The following is a 20,020-nucleotide window of genomic DNA, read 5'->3' on the forward strand; positions in this document are numbered from 1 at the left end:
CTCTTCCTAGAGAATAAAAAAATGGACAATTATGTTTCATCATATTATTTTAAATGACTTCTCAATGAAGAAGTATTGCATAAAAGTGTTCTAAGCATCACTTAAATGTTTCACCCAGAAATATTTAACACCAAACAACTTCAACTGAGGGGGAAGTGTCAAATCTATGATAAATCACTTGGGCTCTGACAAAAGAAGTTCTATTGGCAGAAGAGCTTTGCTCTTCCTCTAGTGATGGTAAAGAGGTGGAACTGGGGTTAAACAAAGTATTTTGGATTTCCACTGATTTTCCCATTCCTTGATATGTGACTTCTTGGACTTGCACACCACTGCAATAATTTTTTCACTCTACTGCCCTCTGCAATCCTGGCTTTGAAAACAATACCTGTGAGAAGTGCAGTGACACCCTGTTACCTTGGGACTGTGGGACTGACAGGCTGCAGAACAGAACACTTGCTGAGCTCTCCCAGTTGCTGCACTTTACAGGGTGTAGAATTCCCTGCAGGTTAAAAAAAATAGTTAGCTAACTCTGTAGACCTACTAAAAACAAATTTTTTGAAACATTGTGCTAGTGTATTTTTCTCTTCACAAAGATTAAGGGATTGGAAGAGAAACTGAGTTTTTAAACAGCTTTTCTGGGTTTTATCTCCCAAGTACTTTTGCCAAAGGCACATTGTGATCAAGTAGGTTAATCTGCATCATTTTATTGGAGAATGTATTTGCATTTATCAAAATCATGCATTTTTTATTTATTGAGAATTCTGGCTGTTGTCCTCCTGGACTATTTGAAAAAGAGGTGACAGAACCTGAGCACACCTTTCAGAAACACAGGTAATACACAGGCTTGCAGAGGTGACTGGAGAACAACTCCTGGGACAGAGGGAGGGAGGAAGAAGGAGACATCTGAAAACAAGTCAAAAAACCCCCTGAAACTCATTATCAGGTTTGCAAGAGAGCAAACCCCTGAATTTGATGGGAAGAGGACTCAACAAGAGATAAACAATGATTTTGAAGGTGGCAACAACACCTCCTTCCGCTCTTGGATGGCTCCTTCCCCTCTCACCTAAGGCACAGGATTTCTCCTCAGGCAGCCACTTGTCCCTGCCACCGAATAACAGCCCCCATTCGTGTCTCCATTCCTTGGGGCAGGCTGGGATCTTCCCTTCTACCTCCCCATCCCAGGAGAGAACACACTCCTGCAAAGCCAGCACAGGGACAGCTGCAGAGGATGCACGTGCTCACAAACAGCCCCAGAGCAGGTCTCCTGCCTGCTCTCCCAAGAGGAATAGCTGGACACGAGGCAGGAGCAGCCTCCTCAGCCAGAAGCAGCCAGTCATCCCATCCCTCTGGCACAAACCAAGCTCCCTTCAGTTTGCCAGCTCAGGCAGCTGTTTGGCAGCCAGATCCCTTGCAATGTAAAGAAGGGATGATATAAACCATTCCTCTGACATATAGAACCTGCCTGAGGTGGTGTTTTAATGAACAAAATAGAGGAGCTAAGTCTTCCAATACTGGATAAACATTAACATTATAAGAACTGAGATGTAAATAAAGCACATCTCCCTTTCTGATGCATCAAAGAGGTGAGTGTGTGAGTGTCCTTCTGTTCCAAGACAACCTGTAGCCATACAGCCTGACAATCCTCACCCACATGCTCCCCTCTCCCCCAGCTCATGAACTTGCTTTTGTTTCCCAAGCACGGCAGACTTGGTACAATTTCCCAGGTGCAAAGCCCACTGGCACAGCAGATGATTTTCTAACAGCAACAACTTTAAACCTTACCAGCACAAACACAGCTGGCCTGAGCCCGGCTTAAATCAGGCTGGTCTGCAACCAGCAGCACGAAAAGGTTCTCACAACTGCTCTGCACTATCAACTTTCCCAGCCTCTTTCAGAAACTGATTTCCAGGATCTACATTTACTAAATCCATACAAAGCCTGTTGCTTTGCTGTGCCTTGTTATGTGTGACAGTTTTCTGCTGCATCCTTACAGACCACAGGTACCGTGGGGACAGCTGAGTGATCCTTGAGCAGACAGCCTGGGAAGCTTGTAAGGACAGTGAGCTGCACGTTTCCCCAGTGACTGTTCTATCCAAACTATTCAACAGGCACACCCAGAAAATACTGTAACCACAGCTGATTGTCCAGTGAAGGCTCTGGCCCTCAAAACTTTTAAAGCAAAAAGCAACAAAAAGTGTTTCAAAAACCTTGCAAGAGATCAGATTCGCAATTACAGTCCAGAAAAAATATCCCTTGTGCACTTCCCTGAGTTCCACACTTTCAGAGTCTCTAAGTAACAAAAGCTAAGGAATCCTTTGCCAGCTAAGCACCATCTCAGTCTACTTCACTTTTGTCCAATAATTTCTGGTCTTTAATATCCAACTATGAATCTTCTTCAGCTGATTTCCCTTTACTCTAAATCTCTCAAGCAGAGAAGCATCATAATAATACATATTTCTATCTATTTCTTTTCTGTCTCCTGAATAATATCACCCTGTTTTACCTAGATACAGATTTATTTTTTCAAATAAATGAATAAAAGAAAGTTTCAAGGCCAGTAAAAAACACAGTTTACCTAAAAGCATGAAAGAACCAAGGGATGAAAGAAAGTCAGAAAACTCAACACAATTATTCTAAAATTCTCTATTTCCTGAGGTAAAAGTTAGGTTTGAAGTTTGTTCTCTTTCATACTCAACTGAATTATCTGAAGTTAATAATTTCTAAGATAAAGATTACAATACTAAATTGCTTTTTTTCATCACAAAGCCTTGCTCTAAAACTGTTAAGTACACAAGCAATTGCTTTCTAAAAGAACAGTCAATGATCATATGGTAATTTTTCCATTGAAATCACCTAGAGAAGCAGTTGCTCAACAGGCAAAAATATCTGCAGGGTCAAGCCCTGAACTAAAGAACAAAAAATTATATACAAAGCATCCCTTAGAAATTCACTGCAGATATAGGAAAAACAAATGACTTTATTTCGTTTTATCAAGCATGTTAATGTTTTTGCATCACGTACAAGATATGTCATGACAACCTCCACCTACGTGACCTCATTTCACATTTGCTGCTGATGACAGAAATCCAGCATTCCTGCTCATAACATGTGATGCAGTGGCAGTTTTGAGCAAATAACGACAATGTGGAGAACACCCAAAGCACAGCAGAGCTGACAGCAGTGCAGATGTGGATTGGGAATGTGGAAGCTGTGCTGCTTCTGGGACTAGGTTTGTGTTAGTGCTCCCTGAGCCACATGTGCACAATCACATCCCCACCAGGCATGGAAAAACCCAGTCTCAGAAGTACAGCTTTCACATTCACCAGGCAATCCTGGAAGGATAAAGCTAATTCCCAGCAAAAATCTTGTCAGAGATGGAATATACATAGTGTAGTTAGAGGAGACCATTCTTGTATTTCCTACATGGGATTTAGTCATGAAGTTTAGAGCTTTTTCTTCACCTCCTCTGGGATTCTATGTAGAGTCGATATTTTACAGGTTTAAAAAAAAAAAATAGAAAGAAGAAGGAGAAAATTCACTCATCTTGGCAGTGAAAACTCATACAAAGATTGAATTTGAGGAATGAAAACCATTCTTCTTGACAAAGGAGGTAAATGGTTCCTAACCACTAAACAAGAGTTGTATGTGTCAGATTTGTTAATTTGTGAGATTCTGGTTCTGCACAGGAATTACATTTCCCATATAGACTTCCCTCACTGTTTTTACATAAACTTGCCTTCGTTCTTTCCTGATTTTCCTCAAGCTTTGCTAAGCCAGAGCCCTTATCAATCCAGAGAGCACATCACAATGATCTGACTCCTACCAGTTTTCTTTACAAGAAAGGAGAATCAGCTGATATTTGCTGACCACCAAAGGACCAAATGGCTCCTACACATTCAATGTCAACATGCACAGGCAGTTCGCTGTGCTGGCAGCTGTCACTGAGCAGGGAACTTCTACTGCAAAGTACCTTCAGAAGCCTGGGCCTCTGTTCCCAAAGCTCTCCGGGTCACAGGACAGGGCTCAGGCTGGAAGTGCAGGGAGGATGGAGCTCTGTGCTCGCCTGAAAAGAAGACAAACTGTGAGCGGAACTCAGTCCCATAACCAGCATTTCCTGAGCAAGGGGACTAAGTCCAGTTGCGTACACCAGAGATAAAAACCACTTGGGAGACTCTCAAAGTCAGTCATGCTGTTATCCTGGAGGGAAGTAGGGGGGTGGAGCTTCACACACACAACAGCCATGATTTAAGAATTTAGATTTCTTACTGTAATTTTTTACTCTGTACTTACTCCTTTGCAAACAAGGAAGATTTCACAAGGTAAACACATGGTTTGCATATCTTACCCAGACTAAATTTTGGGTTGTCACTCACAAGAATTCTTTTTTACCTGTTGCATCTTAATTCACTTAGAATTTAGAAAAGCTGCTCTGCTCACGTTGGCATCTACACAAGTTTAAGGTCATTCTGAAGTTCCATCAAGCACTTAAAAGCACTGTTGGCTTTAACCTAGTTTTGAACTATCCCAAATAGCTCTCAATTTAACCAAATGCCAAAGCAATGTGATGAAGTGGGTCTTATGACTCTCTAATTGTATCTTATAGAGTGCCTAAACCAGCACATTTATTTGCCAGATCTCCAGACCAGCCATGGATTTTATTTTATATGCATCCTGGGGTTTTAGTGGAAGAACCCAGGATAGGATCTGGAGAGCTACCATTGTGGGCATGCCAACATAACCTAAAGCTCAGTACCTTACATGACTGCTGCACAGTACTCACCTTCTGATTCCTGCCTATAATCAAGAAGAAACACTAACATTTCATTATCATTTTGCAAAGAGTATAAAAGGTTAATGGTCAGATTTAGCAGAGAACAATTATACCACTGTAAGAGATTTTTTCATTATAGGTGCTATGAGTGACAGTATTTCATAAGATGTGCAAAGTATGACTCAAAACCCTGAACACCAACTTAATTTAAAGTGTCTAGATGAAAAATCCAACCGACAAGTGCCATTCATCCCAAACAAATATCTTCCACACTGTTAAGCAAACGACAAGATAGTAAAGCAAAATGGAATTTAAAGTGTTTTTGCTTCCCATTCCAGTGAAGCACAACATCTGAATCCCACTTCTGCTCTCTCCACGACTTCTGCTAATATACCATTGATCAGGCACTCCAAATAAGTTTAATTAGTTGCAAGTAATACATTCATTCACATTTTTTCTTCTTGGTTGCTGTTCATTTGGTCTTCAATATACTGTACAATATGAAATTGCCAAGATATTACTTAACACTTAAGCCATAGAGAGAGGTGCATTAGGAAAAGAGAGCTTTTCAGAACTGACTTGATTTTCATGGGAAAAAAACGTGGTTGCAAGAAAATTGAATAGGGAAGGGAAAATATTTCAGAAGGATTTCAAGAGATTAAGCCTGTGCTTTACCTTTCACCACATCAGGCCAAGTCCTCAGTGGATACAAATCACTGGGGCTCTATTTCAATCAACAAAGCTGGTTCAGAAATTGGCCTTTTTCTCTCTCCAAATATCGCCTACAGCCTGCATTTGCCTGTTTGACTTTTTTAGATCCCCTTCTTCAAATTCAGCATTAAGAAAAAGCTCAGGGAATCCATTTGAATTTAGCTCACACCCGGGGTATTTTAGTGGATCTCAACCGCTAAAGCTGCATGAGGGAGAGTTAAAAAAAAAAAAAAGAAAGAAAAAAAATGTTCTTTTACAGAAACTCAGAAACTGGGTCTAGATGCCTTTTGAGCTTGAAGAAATCAGCCCCATGGGCTGCTCCCTCAGTTTTTTAAGGCCTCTCTTCCCCTGGACACAGTTCAAGAAAAAGTTTGGAGAGAGAAGCCAAGATGGGCAAGTTTAAGCCAGGGGAGCTTAAGCCAGGGGAGCACCTCTCCTCCAGGCACACCACAGCACAACTGGGTTTGAAAGTGTCATGGGCCCTGAAAGCGGAAAGTGAAACCATCCTGTTTGTTGCCCTGGAGGTGGATGCACAGGCTGGCTGTTCCTTCACCCCAGCCCCCATGGATGGCTTGGCTCCGATACTCCCATAGCATGTCCAGTATTTTCAGCAACCATCCCACCCACGGACAATAAGATGCCAAGGAGTTAGATCCTGTGCATCAGGAAACACTGTGGTGTGAACAGGAGTGGGTGTGGCTGAGTGGCTTTTGTGACAGCCATGGAGCTGAGGAAGATGTGAAAGAGTGGGGTTAAAGCTCATTTAAAAAGATGAGAAGAAGGAACGTCCCCCTCTCTTTGAATATCTTTTACTCAGAAAGAACAGCTGGAACTGCTGTGCTCTCCTCCAGTGCTGTCAATCCCACTGCTGTGTGTGCCCAGGATATGACTGATGCACCCTGACACAACATATCAAAATGCCAAAAAAATTTGAAACATTGTAGTATCTTTCTCACTAACAATGTGACAAGATCATGTTATTTTGAAGTGTCATGATCTTTTAGGGAAAAAAAATTGTAACATTCAGATGAACTTTTTTTTAACTTATGAATCAATAATTATGGAATTGGGCAACAGCATGAAAGTCACAATCTTTTCATCTGATTACCCCGCACCTCCAACACAGACTATGACCAAGAAAATAAATCCTTACATAATCCACATTCTCAATTATATCTCAGAAAATAGCATGAAAACAAAGTAGGAAATCTACTGGGGCACTGAGGATCGGGGCACTGGGATTTCTGGGGGGAAAAAAGGCTCTCTTGCAGCCAGAAAAAAAGCACATGGAAACGTCTAGGTTATTGCTTCAAAGCCATAATAGTATTTGGGGTTTCCTAGAGGGTTAGTTTACCAGCCCCAAATCTTCGTTTGCAAAACCTAGCCATGATGATGAGTTTACCAGCATGCAACCTGAGACCCTTGATTTGTACAAGCTACCTAACAAGGTATTCTTAAACATATTAACAAGCTCACTCCACAAAACTCTCTGAAAACGAAACAGGGCTTATCAAACGTCCATACCTTCACACTGATATCAAAGACCAAGAAATCAGACTGCCAGACTGAATGTTCTTCCAGTAGCTTTGTTTCTGTAGTGGGTAGCTGAGTCTTGCACATTTATGATTGTAATTTTTCTTATTCTCATTTGAAAACTATTGAGACAATCACTCCGGGTCCAATACCAACACATGAATAACATGAGAAAACACAAAAGCCCATAAATTTTGATGTAGGCACATTCTCCAAGGTCCTGGTCCTCAGATGCCTTCTCCCTAGGATAAGCACCTTTAGCTTCAGGGGACACCCATCCACAGCTTTGTTCTTCAGTAAGGGAACCCACACAACTGCCCACAGTGCAGGCAGCTGGTGACACCCTTGGGAATGACAGCATTCCCCAAACACTTGTGGCAGTCATCCCATATCCCATGCACCTGCTCCACTCACAGCCCACTGCAGCCCTCCATAGGGTGCACCACCTCTCTTCCAGAGCCACCAGCAGCACTTTGCCCTCCCACAGCGGGTCAGGATAGGGCAGGAGGGGCTCTCTCTGCACGAGGGTCCAGAGCAGTGACACCCTGGATGGGTGGCTCAGCACGGGTAGAGCCTGCTGCCCTCACACTCCCTGCTGAAGGTACTCCCTGCTGATTTAATCCGGCTGTTTCCTTCTCCTACATGGAGGGAGGGCAGCAAACCATCCTTTTCTGCATTGAAAATCGACAAATATCACCTGTATTTATGTGTTATAAAATCCCAGGAAGCTGGCAAGTTTCTAGCCAGGAATTTCTAAGAGGCCCCAGGGTAACTAAATATCCATTTCCCACTAAGTTTCAGTCAGATTGAGACACTTAACTCCCTAAGGTCTGTTTGAAAGTCCCAGTCCAAAACTAATCCGACAATGAATAACAACATAAACTGTACAAGTTGAAATCAGTTCAGCCTTAACTATCATATATCTAAATTTTGTATTAATAAAAATATACTTTAACCAAAGTGAGAGTATGCCCTTAGTGTTGGTATTATTCCTAGTTTCCAAAATAAAGCCTTGTAGCTGTGGTTTAAAGCAAGTGTGTAGAGATAACAAATCACATTCTAATAGTTTTTCCAGTCCCTTGAAATGCCAGACATACTCACACTAAGTGAAAAAATACTCTTTCGATTGTTTTTTATGTATTGTGAAATGTTCTGTTTTGTAATTGTTCTTCTTTTATTGTCATTATTTGAAAGCACAGAGTCAAAGTACTGTGATGTTCTGAGGATCTGCTGCAGTGCACAGTGATTATATCTACTTTCTTCTGCTGCAATAGGTATGAAATAAAAGTTTATGATCTCTACCTTACATCACTCTCTTCAACACCACTTCACTTAAATCATGCACAGGGTCAGAATTTAAGATTGCTGAGGGAGAAACGTGGATAGAGTTCTATGATCATCTAAATTAACATTTTGTTAAGTTGTTGCTTCCTTGCCAAAATACCTCAGCAAAAAAAAATTGATCCAATTATTTTCTTAATGGAGATATCACCAATACTCAACATAACAGTCAAAACACAGTTTTTCTAACTTTTGGGCTTGCACTCACCACATAATGGCTAAAACTCTCTTTGTACCCCCTGTATTATTCTTACTGTTAGTACCCACAATGTGGATTCTAGTAGAAGAGGTGAACAGGCAATTTTGCTGATGATGGATAAAGCAAAATAAAACATATTGTAATTTTCTATAACTGCAATATATTAGGTTTTGGAATGCTGGCTACTGTGAAAAAGTGTTTTGATTTTACCTTTAATTCTAAATTACTTTTGTTTAGTTGAACTTTCTACACAAAACCCCACCTAACAGGAAATAAAATATTTGTTTTTCTCTTTTCAATAGCTGTTTTATACATTGTAACTTCCGTGGCAGTCACGTTTGCCATCACATGATCAAAACTTAATAAGAATGTATTTTTCACCCCATATAGTCCATAAAATCATGGGGGACATACACAGTGGTTATAAGCACTTTGTCAAGTGGTTCAAATAGCCTATGAAAGTAGAATGTGTTTGTTAGGAGAATAAAGGGGGCTGTTGGATAATAGTTACCCCTTATCTTTATCTAATAAGGTGAAAGGCTTTGGTGTTGAAAACATTATTCAAAAAAGTCCGTTTGATATTAAAAATCTTAAGATGGGATGCTTGAGAAGAAAATGATAAAGGCTTTTGAATTGCACATAAGAAAAATGAGCATGCTGTAACAAAAGAAATAGTTTGCACAGTCACAAGAGAGAGAAAGAGAGGGTTTCACAGACTGGATTTTCGCTTTACCTGAATATACTCAGTTCCACTGAGGTCAATGTGACTCTGCCAGGATAAACAAGCTGGGGACAATTGGACCCTCCCTATAATAAAAATATGTAAGAAATTGTATTTAGTCTGGATGTTGTCTCTCTGTGACTACTTTCAGTCAAATGTAAGATAAGGAATACATGATTATACGAGCCTTGACAATAAAAGAAATATGACAATCAAAATTATGTTATATGGGAACAAATATTTATAGAAAATAGTGGGAGGTGATGTTCATCAATCACTTCTGTAAGGCCCACAGTCTGTATAACTTAAAAGTCAAAAATAATTTCAAGTTACTTGGCTGGGGAAGGAACATGCTATTTTCACAAAGCAATTCAACTAGAGAACAGAGGCTACATTCACAAAATATCTTGGGTGTTAAAAATAGAATATTTCAAAGCTGCACTTCAAAGCATCAGGTTTTCCAGTGGAAACTGCAACTGTGATTTTAAAAATTCCTTGGTGTAAGGTGAATAAACCAATAAAATTTCACTCTCCAACAAAGTTGCACTTTTTCCATGCACAGACCCCAAAGCCTCAAAGGTACACATTTATTTCTCAGAACAGCCTAGTTAGAGAAACTTAGTTTTCCTTTCTGTTCTCTTTCCTTAGAATGATCTTTAAAGTCACTTTTCCAGATTTCATTGAATCATAAAATGGTTTGGGTTGGAAGGGACCTTAAAGATCATCTGGTTCCAATCCTCCTGCCATGGGCAGGGACACCTTCCACTATCCCAGGTTGCTCCAAGCCCCATCCAACATGGCCTTGGACATTGCCAGGGATGGGGCAGCCACAGCTTCTCTGGGTAACCTGTGCCAGGGCCTCACCATCCTCAGTAAAGAACTGCTGCCTAATATCTGACCTAAACCTGCCCTCTGTCGCTACATATCCAGGTTCCAGACTGAATCAGCACTGGGTTACTACCTCTCTTTAATGCATCTACTTTAACTGACTCAATATAATTATCATCTCATACCAGACCTACTTCCTGAGGAGGAATGGCAAGATTTACTTACATAACTAGTCCTGGAATTTTGCAGAATTTTCTCAGAGGGAAGACTCAGTTCTCTAGGTTTCTATTCACCTCAACTTTATTTTCACCCCACCAGAGAGCCATTTGGAAGCCCAATTCTAAATTTAGCAAAGCTAAAGTTAATTGAAAATAGCTTTTAGCTAGTGACCTGGCTCTTACAGTCCTCCTCATTCTGCAGTCAATTTTTCCTTAAAATAAAACACCTAGGGAAATCCAAAACTTTCAAAACTAACAAAACCTTGTTTTCTTCTTACCTGAGTTTCCTAGTTGATAGGCTGGTGTACAAGCCCTTGCTGAAGCTTTTCTAAGGTTGAGGTACTCATCACCTTTTCTTTGTAGTGTAACACAGTGTGTGGTTAGGTGTTTGTGCTGCATTTTCCCCTCCACTCCCAAACAGAAAGAGACTTTCCTCTTCTCTTGCACTGTCATTCACGTTGATGAAACCAATAGGGATTGTGCTTCCACAAAATTTGAATTAAACTGGTCAAGTAATTCAATAATTCTTATGGTGAGAGGGGATGCATGCCCACAGTGTGAAAAGACACAGCCCTTCTCCACAGGAAAACCAGACTAACAGTTAAACCGTAAAAACATCCTGAAGGAAAAACTCTTTCCAGGTCCTTTTTCCTCAAGCTCTTCACAGCTTTCTGTTTCTTCTTTGGATGACCATTTGACCTTTTTTTTCCTATTTTTTCTGCATCTGCTATTTTTTCCCTCTCTGTCTGTTCTTCCCTCTTTTCATTTCTCCTCTGTCTCCTTTCCCTGGATCAAAGTGGAAGGAAGGACATTTGAGCATCACTAATTTGTGGACCTATGGGCATTATATATCACATTGTGACAGGAAGCAAACACTTCAGCTGCTCCCTGGTACTGGCTGCTGGGACCAGCTCCCAGCAGACAAGTGCTGGAATTTCCAAAAGCACATTGTCCTGCTGGAAATGGTGACAACCTGTCAAGCAGAGCCCTCGCTCACATGCACATGGCACTGAGGCAATTCAGGTTTTGCCAGCCCAGAGTGTCATTCTGGAGAGGTCAAGAAAGTAGTTTAAACTTTCTACCCTGGTTTTTATCAGGTTTATTTTTGTGTCTATTGGGAAACTGAACAAAACTACAATAAATTAGTATTCCTTTTGAGAGGACGAAAATTGTACTTGTTCAAAATGTAATTTAAAAATTTCATTCTTGCAAGTAATTTCAAAGATATTTTCAGTACAAAACAGTGCTGAAATTCTTACTATCCTAATACAGCCTTGAAGTTAATTTAGTAAATTCAGCCTCCTCCATTTGGAACATACATCCCCAGCATTATCACCTTGTTTTTACAGGGCCGGAGCTGGTAGCTTTTTATATTTTAATTTTTCATGTCTGTGCCATATTCCTGTAAAATTTAGAAATCTACAACACTCAGGATAAATCCACCTAATGAAGTCAATGGAATTCTGCCAGGTGCAAAACAGTGCAGGATCTGTCTCCTTGTTCTCGTGATGGAGTGTTCCATCAGCAAGAGAAATTGCTGTCTAGCTTTGGCAAGATCACTTGGATGCTACTGCATATATAATATTCCATTTAAGATGACTGCAGTTCAAGAACCTTCATGAAAGATTATTTGCTTTAATTAATAAAACCACTTACATAGGTAGCTATAGCATATCCTCAAAGATAAACATAAAATTTAGTTGAAGTTATTTGCTGAAAATAGTTTAGGTAGAGACTTTCCTGTATTTCAAATTTATACAATAACTTGCCACAGAACTTTCTTACAAGGAGAGAATGGCACCAGAAGGGTGAGTTTCAAGAGTCTGTGGAATCAAAGAATAGCTGACACTGGGAGGTACCTCAGGAGATTGGCAAATCCAGCCACCCTGCTCAAAGCAGGACGCTCAAGGCCATGGTCAGTCAGGCTTTAAAACATCTTCATTTACTAAGCAGGATGGGGCTTCAGGGTGAGCTCAGTGACTCATGTTCTAGTTCTAAAACTTTAAAATGTTCATGTGTCCCATAAAAGACTAGTTTCTCTACTGACATTTTACATTTACATCTTAATTGAATCTCTGTGGCATCAGTTACTGATGATCTTTAGGGTAACTGTGAGCAAATAACATATTTTATCTTAGTGAAAAAGAGCAGTTATACTTTTGAAGGAGTGATTCATTGCTAAATGGGTTGAGTCTGTACAGAAAACATTCTGATGAAAATCTTTATGTATGGATTCCTATTAAACTGTATTCAGAGGAATAAATCTAAGCTTTCTGAAAAACAATCATAAATATATACATAAATTATTCCACGCAGAATAGAAGAGCTGGACACTTCCCAAAACAACTTTCTCTGGTCAGAACCAAGAACAATTGACCAAATGTGCCCTTGTTCCATATATCTGTACCTTACTTCACTATGAGCAATGGGAAAGGCTCAAGTGCTTCTAACAAAACCTCTCCTGGGGCTGTAGCAGCCCCATAAGGTAGCAAGTTTCCAGATCCAGAGGGTTCTGAGAAGCAGAGTCTGATACACCAAGCACCACTGGGAAAACCTCTGCAGATCACTGCAATGACCAGTGGGAGGTGCAGAATTTAGGGTTACCAGAAAAAGCTGGATGCATAGCTTAACTTGAAATAGGATTTTATTTGCAGAGATACAGCTCAGGGACACTTTTTATAGAGACACAGATAAAATCAGGGCTGCTCAGTCCTGCCTGCCCCTCCAGTACTGAAAGCTTTGGTTCTATGTGTGGAGCACATAAATGTGTGTAAGCAGAGCGTGCAACCCAGACCTGACGTGTGCCACACTGATCTGACTTCACACTGCAGAAATGCCTGACAAGGATAATAAATAAATCAGAACACATTAATTGCTTTCCCAAGTCTCCTAAAACCCATGGAAGTTATTCCTGAGTGAGCTTGGTTCCTCTAGCCAGAAAAAAACAAAGAACAGCCAGGACTTCCCACCAGCCATTTGAGGCTTCCCAAATTGCAAACATATATGAGATCTAATTAGGAGTATATTGTGTAAACAATCTTTGGAAAACTTTTCATAAAACTGCAGGCACTGTGCACCCTTCCCAAAAACTCACCTGGCAGAATAACAACATGGATTAACACATGAAAGGTCTTAAAAATACCTGGGCATTCAGCTTTGGGATCATGGCAAGTACTGCCAAAAATCAGGAGCATTTAAAATTCTCCAGTCAGAAAGCCTGGGATGTTAGTACACAGTGTGCACATATACATGCATCTAGAAATCATATTTGACAGTGTCATTTGTTAGCAATACATTGCACTACCTCTGACAGCTTTGCTCTCTTACACAAAGTTCCTTGGGGCACGGACTCTTCTCACTGTGCTCAGGAGAACCCCCCCCCCAAAGACTGGGCCTTGGTTGTAGAACAGCCATCTGTGATGTGGTGATGTACATTAATCCAGTACTGCTACTACAGGACTTGAATTCATCCTCTTCATAAAGTACTTATCATTAAATAACATCATTTCTTAGAGTAGTACAATGAAATAAGATATAGAAATCTAATATCATCCTCCTAAAATTTATTAGAGTGCTGATATTGGTTTATGGTTAAAATTTAACGTGACTCAATGTCTTGGCATTATTCATATTATTTTCCAATCTAGTAATCACGGGAAGATTTTATAATCCACCCAGAGGATTTATAGCTGGCAGTGGAGAACATTGATTTAAAATGTCTTTTTAAATATTTCAGAAGTAGTTGTCCAATACAACAGGCTTTATTTTCTTCTTCATCTGTTGATTCTTTCTAGATTAAGAAAACCTGATCCTAGCTTTTAGAAACAACTCTATCCTATCGCTCTCCCAGAATGGTTTCCTTCCAGATTGCTCATACCTCTTCAGACTGATAAGTCAGAATTCTTATCATAATGCAGTGAAAAAAAAGATTCAGAACCTTCTTTCCCCTCTCTATAGAAAGACAGGTATCTACTATAATGTAAATTTTCAGTTCAATGTAGTGATAATTATTGGCACATGATTTTGCCATGAAATATGCTCTTCATCTTCTTGAGGTGCTTTATCATTTTGTACAAAGGGAGTTTATTTCACCTCTCTGGACCTCACAATTCTGGCTCCTTCTTCTGCCCTAATAAATTTTATTTTTTAATGTATTTTTCTATCACTGAGTGAAGAAATGTCAGCCTCAGGAGCTCTCATATTTTCAGAGTCCAGGAGCCAGATGGTCTCTTCATCTCATTGATGTGTTTCTTTCTCATCTGAGATAGAGAAAACAACTTGCCTTTTTCTTTTCCTCAGCCCTAAAAGTGACTTCTTAAACAATTGCCTTTTTTTGGTTTTGTGGGGTGTTTGGTTGGGTTATTTTTGAGAAAGGTCTTTGGTAATATTCTATTCTCACACATGATCTTTCTAAGCTTTTTTCATGTATAGGAACATTTGCCTGCTCCTTTTGCCTAGAACGTGTCTTTGTGCTCCATCAGTATGGATCTGATTTACCCTACAGAGGTCAGCAGATCCATGCTCCTTCCCACCACCCAAGGGCCTGGCCCAGGGTCTTAAATTTGTAGTTACTTTGAGTTAAAGATGTTTCTAAAAGGATTCACTTGAAGGTTTCTGCACAGAAAAGTTCTTCATCCTTTTTTTTTTGTTGTTAAATGTCAGCAATTATAGTGAAATTCATGTATTCTATGCCTTTAAGTGCATCAATTAGCAGTAAGCAGTACTAGATGGGTAAAGTATTGTTTATGTTAGCAAATCAGGATCCCCCTAATCCTCTCCTTACCCCAGATCCATCAACCCTCTCCTGGGTCACTCTATGAGTATGTCACTGGACAAATCTGTGATCTCTGTCTTGTATCTCCCCAAACTCTGCCTATAAGTTAAAAAAAAATAAACTGTTCCAGAAATCGTTTGCTTCTGAGAAAAGTTTGTCTTAAAATTTTGTCGAAAAACTTCATCTGCCCTGTATTAATTTCCTGAATAAGCTCCTGAAAGTAAAGACTATAAAACCCCCCTGAAAACCTAGTTTTAAATATCATCATGAAATCACAGAACCTCAAAGTAACTTGAATTTGAAAGGGAATCCAGAAGAGCTCTAAGTCCAACCTCCTGCTCAAAGAAGGGTCAGCTGAGGGGTCAGACCAGGCTGCTCAGGGCTTTATCTGGTTACATTACAGAAACTTTCACAGATGGAGACTGCACAACTCTCTCTGGGCAACCTGCTTCACCAGCCAGGCAGCCCCAGCCTGCACCATCGCTTTGGGTTCTTCCTTCCCAGCTGTGGGATTTTGTTCTGGTTCTCTTGTGTGCCCTTGTGCTTGTCGTTTGGACACGTGATGAGCCTGCACTCTATGGTCTGCTCCAGTCACTGACAAAGATGCTGAACAGGACAGGGTCAGTAGGTGCCCCTGTGGTACCCTTGTCGTGGGCCTCTGAGCAGAGAACTGCAGTTCTGAGCCTGTCCATCCCATCTGTCCTCACCCACTCAGCTGTAACAGAGTCACTTGGGCAGACCAACACTGTGGGAGAGCGTTGCAAGCCTTGCTGTTGTCTTTAGAAAATTATTGTATTTAGCAATTACTGGTTTTGGAATAACACCGCCTGAAGAGAACGTTTTATGTTTCACAGTTAACTTTACAAAATTATCTTTTCAATCTGCTATTTGCAATTCTACACTTTCTACACTTCCTTTAGTTGTTTCAATAAACCATACTTTGAAATCAGACCAGCTCTTCACCGGAGTAACACCGGAGTAACTGTCACAAAATCTCTTAAGATTTCTGTCAACGTAAGTGATATCAATGTCAAGCTCTAATCCTTTCCCGGCCAGGTGACTCAGGGTACCAAGTGTTTATCATTCCTTTTTTCCTGGCTTGTGCAATGATTTATTTGTGGTTAAGTTAAAATATTCTGAGTAGGTTTGGGGTTGGGTGTCTGTGTGTTTCACTGAATTAAAAGTTTTGAGCCAGGCACTAGAATGCTTTTGATATGACATGTGCAGATCAGAAGAGATGACAGCTCTGATTGCAGAGCAGTCCTACGGCACTTGCCATTGTTCTCCTTGCTCTGTTTCCATATTCCAGTGTAGTCAAAACCAATTGTTTCAATTAGCCCTTAAGAGTAAAGTCATGTCAGTGTCTTGCATAAATACACTGATCCCTACAGCAATATGCAAAATGTCTCTTTTCACAGCTCACAGCTTCTGTGCTGAGTTCTGCAGCACTGTAATTAAGTCTAAGTAGACTTACAGAGTTACACTGATGGTTATGTATAAGTACATGTCCCTCATAGCTGTTTGTTAGAGGCATTCTTCATATCATTTAACTTGCTTCAATTATGCAGATTGGATTTTGCCTACTGATGTTTTCGCATGGTAATTTTATAAAAACAAACGTGACCTACAGGATTTTCAATATTGTTAACTTAAGATCTAAAGAGATTTGACGTACAACTTAGTTTCTTTCCACTACTTTTTTAACTCAACTGCTATTACAATTTCTCCCTGCACTTAAAACTTACTTCATTTGTACTTTAATTATACCAGAGTAGGCAGAGAAGATAATGAAGAAATAAATGAAGTTTAAAGAAACTTATTTTATATATTTTGATGTAATTACCTAAAAGTTTTTAAAATGAAAGTTTTAGAATGCTCTTTATACAGAAAGAAATTCATTATTAGATTAAAGAATATTTCTGTATTTTACAGACAATAGATTCACCAAATTGCCTGTCTTTGCTCTTCACGAACTATGCTTATTCAACACAAAGTTGTTAGATTCAAGAAATGTTTAGCTAAAACTTGACAACCGAGCTCAAAGGTATGTTTCTTGTCTGGTTTTCCTTTCTTGAAACAGTAGGTTTTCTCCCCCCATCTAGCATTCGTCTTCTACATGTAAACAAATCCTGAGACTAAAACGAGCATTGCCCAAAACAATATGTAGGCTTACATATATAAATTCTCATCTTCAGCCCCACTTCAGTGTTAGGAGTATTTAATTTCCTTTGGGCCTGGATTCAGCAAACCACCTAAACAAGTGAAAGCAACTCTGATACACATTGTCACCTTGTTACCTGCTGTAATCCTGGATTTAGGACTTTGTGCAGATGCAAAACTGAGGGAAAGCATCTGCAACACCTCATTATGCCCTAAACCGCCCACAGTGTTTGCCATGAGGAAAGAGTTCAGTTACACATTTCTAGTGTAAGATACAGTGTGTGTGAACAGCATGGGATTTTTAAGAAGCCCATGGTATCAGGAAGCAGTGAGAATGGATATCACTTATGGAGGGCTTGATCAAGAGATTAAGGACTACATTGACTCCAGCAAAACCCAGTAGCTCATCACCTGCAGAGCTTCCAGACAGCAAGAGACAGGAGGTGGTCTACAGACTGCTGGTGTGGTGGCAATGGAGGGGAGATTCCCAGAGGCAACAAAATGACAAAGGACTTGCTCTGTGGGAACACCAAGCAGACCTGTGTGACACATCTGAACAAACACCTTGGTGTGTGAAAGTGGAGCACCACAATCAGTGCGACAGTTGCCAGAAAGAGAGAGAGAAAAGGCCGGCCTGTGCTCTGAGGTAGAGCTGTCTAGACCTCCTCCAGAGGGCTTTTAAATGCCCAAAAGCCTGACCTTGTCTGAACAAAACCTGGAATGTTTTGCTTCTAATCAACTCGGCACCTTTCTGAGCAGCAGCACACCATGTCACAGACCTTTCCAGACAGGAATCCTGCCCAGCTCAGTGCCTCTCCCGACAGTCCAGCCACCTTCATGCAGGAGATCCAGGCTCCAGGGTTCCTGCTATAACTCACCTGCTTGCCAAGCCCTGCGGTTCCATAAGCCTGTTCCCCCCATCACATCCAGTGGTTCTCCACTATCTCCCTGTCTCCACTGCCCAGTGGGTCCCACCTCCTTAGAAGAACACAGCACACCTTGTGAAGGAGGATACAAGCAAAATGCAAGCACAACCTGCCAAATCTGTTATATTTTTTTTTCAATTAAAGGGTTATTCCTGAGTTGAATAATTTCACAACTCAAAAGAGTCAAAAAAATATTAATAAGATTCCAGAGGGAGCAGGGAAAGGGGCGACAGGTTTCTGACACCTAGACTTGCTGGACATTGCCTTGGTCTCTTAGGGCCCACACGCTCCATATCACTGGGGTGGAGACCAAAGAGACACAGGTTACACAGACACTGATGTTCTATCAAAGAGAAGCCAAACACTCGTTAGAGGCTTTCAGTCTCAAATGCCTCGTATATATATAGATGAGTCACCTACAACAGGGGAAGAAGTTAAAATGAACTGAAATTAAGAAACAGATGCATGAAGAAATTGAACAAACTGGTAGTAACATGAAATAAAAGGTAGCAGAGGAGAGGGGAAAAAAGACAAGACTTAAAAAATGAAAGCACAATTGAACTATAAGAAATTAATTATGACTTGTTCCATTGGGTACTCAGGTTGCTGTTTTTAGACTTTAGAGACAAACAACCATATTCTTAAAATATACAGAGGCATAACAGTCTTGTTACCTTTTTGTAGCATCATGAAATCCTTCTTACAGAAGCAATAAGAAATATCAGTTTGCTAAACTAGTGTAATGACTACTTGAATGCACAGCTCTGGATGACAGTTATGTAACTTCCCCAGGCTTTCGTGTGGCCAACAGTTTTCAAAGGATGCAAATGAGTAAGTTTTTCAGATTAATTCAATCCTATGTGTCAATCACCTATGAAATGTTTTATACCTTAAGGGGAACAGACACTAAAAAATACCACCCTTGATGTGTTCTACTTTGTTTTGGTTTGTTTACTGCCTTTGCTTTTGGTGCCTTCCAGATATTATTGTTCATTTTGGTATTTTTAAAGCACTCCTTTTAATATTTGGCTTGTGACTGCCTTGCAGTGAATAGGAGTAAGAAGCTGTCAGTCTCACAGGCTTGCTTAGAGATTGCTCTTTTTCTGTGCTGTCATTGTATGCAAAACGTGTGGAGCCACAAGAAAGCTAGACAAAAAAAACCTCCTGGGTGATGGAACAAGTACCTCCATGCCATTATTGCTGTTGTTTGTTGTGCTACTGTGAAGCTCCATTGTAATAGGTACTGGGCAAACTGAGAACAAAGCCCGTCCCTGCTACAGTGATTTACAGTCTAAATCATGAAATTAGCTTCACATCACAGATCCTGAAGAGCACAGGAAATAAACTAGCAGATGTGGGAGAAAGCTTCCTTGCTACTCAGCATTAGCTGCACATCAGGCAAAGTCCATGGTTTTTAATGTAGAAGCCAAGCCAGAGGCTGACTGTCCAGAAATGCTGCTGCAGCCTTCCCTGGGTGACCAGCAGATCTCTCCAGGCAGCAAGGCAGGCAACAACCTGAATTAATTCATTTCCAGGAAAGCTGAGTTCATCTGCCCTTGTGCAGGTCTAATGACTGAGAAACCCCAAACACAGCCATGGTTCCATCCTTTTCCACTAACACAGGGCTGACAGCATAGACTCCATCCTTCTCATCCCTGTGTCACCTGTAACACTACAGGACTGCTGGAACCGACCACAGGAGTTCATGTCAGACACCCTCCTGCCAAAAAGCAGGATCAACAACTCCTGATGAAATTTCTGATGATCTGTTCTACTGGCTCAGAGAAGACAATGAGCAGCAACTCCACAACATCCCCAAAATCCTGTGACCTGCTCTG

The 20,020-nt window shown here is 40.5% G+C and overlaps 1 long non-coding RNA gene across 1 annotated transcript in view; it reads right to left on the reverse strand.

Moving 5' to 3' along the window:
* Nucleotides 1–3,952: 3,952 nt before the first annotated feature.
* Nucleotides 3,953–20,020, reverse strand: part of LOC113972761 — a 58,272-nt gene continuing 42,204 nt past the window's right edge. Inside the window, exon 3 of the long non-coding RNA XR_003535999.1 lies at nucleotides 3,953–4,063. This is a non-coding gene — a long non-coding RNA (uncharacterized LOC113972761). The remainder of the gene's footprint in view (nucleotides 4,064–20,020) is intronic.

This window comes from Neopelma chrysocephalum, unplaced genomic scaffold (genome assembly GCF_003984885.1).
Source record: "Neopelma chrysocephalum unplaced genomic scaffold, ASM398488v2 Primary Assembly neopelma1_96, whole genome shotgun sequence".
Lineage (NCBI taxonomy): Eukaryota > Metazoa > Chordata > Aves > Passeriformes > Pipridae > Neopelma > Neopelma chrysocephalum.